Below are 5,542 nucleotides of genomic sequence, written 5' to 3' on the forward strand. Positions count from 1 at the left end.
TGCAGGGATTTTATCAGCTTTAGTAATTAATAAAAATTATTTTTATAAAAATTTATTTATAAAGTTTTATTTATTAAATTTTATTATTTTTATAAATAAAATTTTTATTAATGAATTTTATTAATAATTTTTATTATAATTTTAAAGTTTTATTTTGGCTTAAAAATTTATTATTAATTTGATTTATATGTAAATTTTTGTATGAATTTATATTTATTTTAAAAATATTTATAATTTATTTATTCGCAGTAATTAGTATTATTAATTAAAGAAATTTAGAAATAGCAATGTTAAAGAGTATTGACCAAATTGGTGCCAGCAGTCGCGGTTACACTAATAATACAAATAAATTTTTTTAGTATTAGTTAAGTTTATAAATTAAAAGAAAATTGAATTTATTAAGTGAAATTTTATATTCAAAATATTTTTATAAAAAATAATTGAAGCTAAAAAATTTTTTTAAAAAACTAGGATTAGATACCCTATTATTTAAAATGTAAATATAAATATTAAAGTAGTAATAGTTATGTTCTTGAAACTTAAAAAATTTGGCGGTATTTTAGTCTATCCAGAGGAACCTGTTTTGTAATCGATAATCCACGATGGACCTTACTTAAATTTGTAATCAGTTTATATACCGTCGTTATCAGAATATTTTATAAGAATAATAATATTCAATAATTTTAATAAAAATTTATATCAGATCAAGGTGTAGCTTATATTTAAGTAATAATGGGTTACAATAAAATTATTTATACGGATAAAATTATGAAAAAGTTTTTGAAGGTGGATTTGGTAGTAAAATTATAAAGATAAATAATTTGATTTTAGCTCTAAAATATGTACACATCGCCCGTCGCTCTTATTATTAAGGTAAGATAAGTCGTAACATAGTAGATGTACTGGAAAGTGTATCTAGAATGACAATTTAAAGCTTATTAAGTAAAGCATTTCATTTACATTGAAAAGATTTTTGTGCAAATCAATATAGATTGATTAGTTTTTATTTATTAATTTTTTTTTGTTTAAAATTTAAATATTAGAAATAACTGTAAAATTTAAAGTTTTAGTATTGTTTAAAGAAAAAATAATTTTAATAATAGTTTAATAGTATTGTAAAAGAAAATTGAAATAATTTGAAAAATTTTTATTTTAAAAGAAAATTTAATTTATTGTACCTTGTGTATCAGTGTTTATTAAATAAAAAGTATAAATATATTTTTCTCGATTTTAAAAGAGTTAATATAATATATAAGTTAATGTAATAAAATTATTTATAATATTATATTAGAAATGAAATGTTATTCGTTTTTAAAGGTATCTAGTTTTCTAAGAAATGAATTTAATTCAGAAATTATAAATTTATTAATTTAATTATTAATTTATTTAAATTAATAATTTATAATTTTAATATTTTATGGATAAGCTTTAAAATAAATTTTTAAAAATAATAAATAAATTTAATAAATATATGCTTAGAATTAGCAATTATTAAAAAATGTGTTATAATTTATTTTATAAATTAAATTATTTATTATATTTTAATTATTTATTAGAATATTAATTTTAATTTTTAAAGTTAAGAAATAATGATAGAATTAGTATATTTTTATGTTTAGATAAATTTTAATGAAAAGTTTAAATAAAGAATTCGGCAAAAATAATGTTCGCCTGTTTAACAAAAACATGTCTTTTTGAATTAAATTTAAAGTCTAACCTGCCCACTGAAATTTTAAATGGCCGCAGTATTCTGACTGTGCAAAGGTAGCATAATCATTAGTCTTTTAATTGAAGGCTGGAATGAATGGTTGGACGAAATATTAACTGTTTCATTTAAATTTTTTATAGAATTTTATTTTTTAGTCAAAAAGCTAAAATAAATTTAAAAGACGAGAAGACCCCATAAATCTTTATATTTTTTTTTATTTTAATTGTAAAGATTAATTTTATTTTAATAAATAAAAATATTTTATTGGGGTGATATTAAAATTTAAAAAGCTTTTAATTTTTAAAAACATTAATTTATGAATTATTGATCCATTAATAATGATTAAAAAATTAAGTTACTTTAGGGATAACAGCGTAATTTTTTTGGAGAGTTCATATCGATAAAAAAGATTGCGACCTCGATGTTGGATTAAGATATAATTTTGGGTGTAGCCGTTCAAATTTTAAGTCTGCTCGACTTTTAAATTCTTACATAATCTGAGTTCAAACCGGTGTAAGCCAGGTTGGTTTCTATCTTTAAAAAATTATAATATTTTAGTACGAAAGGACCAAATATTAGAATAATTATATTTTAAAAAAGAATATTATTAATATAAATAAAGCTATTTTGGCAGATTAGTGCAATAAATTTAGAATTTATTTATGTAATTTTTATTACAAATAGTACTTGTTTTATATAGAATTTATTTTATCATTAATTGGAAGTTTATTATTAATTATTTGTGTATTAGTGAGTGTAGCTTTTTTAACTTTATTAGAACGTAAAGTATTAGGATATATTCAAATTCGTAAAGGTCCAAATAAAGTAGGTTTAATAGGAATTCCTCAACCTTTTTGTGATGCAATTAAATTATTTACAAAAGAACAAACTTATCCTCTTTTGTCTAATTATTTAAGATATTATATTTCTCCTATTTTTTCATTATTTTTATCTTTATTTGTTTGAATATGTATACCTTTTTTTGTTAAATTATATTCTTTTAACTTAGGAGGATTATTTTTTTTATGTTGTACTAGATTAGGAGTTTATACTGTAATAATTGCTGGTTGGTCTTCTAATTCAAATTATGCTTTATTAGGTGGATTACGAGCTGTTGCTCAAACAATTTCTTATGAAGTAAGTTTAGCAATAAAAAGATTATTACAATGAAACCAACAATATCCTTAAATGTAAAATAAGGATGAAAAGGAATTTTATCAATATTAGAATTTAAACCAATAGGATTATTAGATCCTGTTTGGTGTAAAAATAATAAATGAATTATTGTTATTGCTAATACGATAAAAGGTAAAATAAAATGAAAAGTAAAAAATCGAGTTAAAGTTGCATTATCAACAGCGAATCCACCTCATACTCATTGTACTAAATCAATACCTAAATAAGGTACGGCGGATAATAAATTTGTAATTACAGTAGCCCCTCAAAAAGATATTTGTCCTCAAGGTAAAACATATCCTATAAAAGCTGTTCCTATTACTAAGAATAGAATAATCACTCCTACTAATCATGTAGGTGTAAATAAATAAGATCCGTAGTATATTCCTCGTCCTACATGTAAATAAATACAAATAAAAAAGAATGATGCTCCGTTAGCATGTAAAGTTCGTAATAATCATCCATAATTTACATCTCGACAAATATGATTTACTCTATAAAAAGCTATATTAACATCAGCAGTATAATGTATTGCTAAAAATAACCCTGTTAAAATTTGAATAATTAAGCATAATCCTAATAATGAACCAAAATTTCATCATCTTGAAATATTAATAGGGGCTGGTAAATCTACTAATGCATTATTAGCAATTTCAAATAATGGATGGGAAGTTCGTAAAGGTTTATTCATTAGTTAATTTATTACACGAAGAGGACCTTTAAATAACTTAGTAATTTTTACTACAACAATTAATGTAATTAATAAATAATTTATTAATAAAATTGTAATTAAATTTGTTGGGAAATTATATAATTTATTTAAAGATAGAGAATTTTCTAAAAAATATGAATTAAAATTAAAAATTGATTCTATTTCATTATTAATTAAAAAAAATGAAAAAGATGATTTATCAATTAAAAATCTTATAAAAAATAAAATAAATAAAATTGATGTTGAAAATAAAGTTAATTTAATTGATAAATTAAATATTTCATTAGATGCTAATGATGTTACATAAATAAATAATACTAATATTCCTCCTAAAAAAATTAAAAATAAAATATAAGAATATCAAAAACTTTTTGTTATTAATCCTGAAATTAGGCAAATAAAACTTGTTTGGATTAATAAAGTTAATCCTATAGCTAAATGATGAATTATATTTAAAAAAATAATTGAAGTTGTTAAAATTAATGAATATAGAATTAATTGTATAATATCAAGAGGTAGTTTATTTAAAATATTAATTTTGGGGATTAATGAAAAAGAAATTTCTTTTCTCTTGAAGTTTTAAAAAAATATATTTTATTTTTGATTTACAAGACCAATGTTTTTATTAAACTATTAAAACTAATGATTATAATTTTATATTGAAGATTACCTATAATTTTTTTTTATTTTAGGTTTATTTTGTTTTGTTTCTAATCGAAAACATTTACTTTCTATATTATTAAGTTTAGAATTTATTGTTTTAATATTGTTTTTTATATTATTTATTTATTTAAATTTATTAAATTATGAAATTTGTTTTAGAATAATATTTTTAACTTTTAGTGTATGTGAAGGTGCTCTTGGTTTATCTATTTTAGTTTCTATAATTCGTACTCATGGTAATGATTATTTTCAATCTTTTAGAATTATATAATGTTAAAGTTAGTATTTTTTTTAGTATTTTTATCCCCAATTTGTTTTATTAATAATATGTACTGGATGGTACAAATTTTATTATTTTTTATTAGATTTATTTTTTTAATTATAAATAATTTTATAAATTATTGATCTGAAATTTCTTATTTTTTAGGGAGTGATATGCTTTCTTATGGATTGATTTTGTTAAGTTTGTGAATTTGTTCTTTAATATTATTAGCTAGAGAAAGTGTTAATAAATATAATAATTATAAAAATTTATTTTTATTAAATGTTATTTTATTATTGTTATTATTAGTTTTAACATTTAGAAGAATAAATTTATTTATATTTTATTTATTTTTTGAAAGAAGTTTAATTCCTTCTTTATTTTTAATTTTAGGTTGAGGCTATCAACCTGAACGTTTACAGGCTGGTGTTTATTTATTATTTTACACTTTATTAGTTTCTTTACCTATATTAATTGGTATTTTTTATGTAATAAATGAAGTAAATTCAATAAATTTTTATTTAATAAATAATTATATATTTAATTATGATTTATTATACTTTTGTATATTGTGTGCTTTTTTAGTAAAAATACCTATATTTTTAGTTCATTTATGATTGCCAAAAGCTCATGTTGAAGCTCCTGTTTCAGGTTCTATAATTTTGGCTGGAATTATATTAAAATTAGGAGGTTATGGTTTATTACGAGTTATTTCATTTCTTCAATTAATAAATTTAAAATATAGATTTATCTGGATTAGAATTAGTTTAGTGGGTGGTGTTTTAGTAAGATTAATTTGTTTACGACAAACTGATTTAAAAGCTTTAATTGCTTATTCTTCAGTTGCTCATATAGGAATTGTATTAGCTGGTCTTTTAACAATAACTTATTGAGGATTATGTGGTTCATACACATTAATAATTGCTCATGGGCTTTGTTCTTCTGGATTATTTTGTTTAGCTAATGTATCTTATGAACGTTTAGGTAGACGAAGTTTATTAATTAATAAAGGATTATTAAA

At 19.9% G+C, this 5,542-nt stretch overlaps 2 pseudogenes; both read right to left on the reverse strand.

Moving 5' to 3' along the window:
• Positions 1-2,086: 2,086 nt before the first annotated feature.
• LOC117192638 lies at positions 2,087-3,678 on the reverse strand (annotated as a pseudogene).
• LOC117192639 lies at positions 3,575-4,175 on the reverse strand (annotated as a pseudogene).
• Between the last annotated feature and the right edge of the window lie 1,367 nt (positions 4,176-5,542).

The sequence above is a fragment of the Drosophila miranda genome (assembly GCF_003369915.1).
Source record: "Drosophila miranda strain MSH22 chromosome Y unlocalized genomic scaffold, D.miranda_PacBio2.1 Contig_Y2_pilon, whole genome shotgun sequence".
NCBI lineage: Eukaryota > Metazoa > Arthropoda > Insecta > Diptera > Drosophilidae > Drosophila > Drosophila miranda.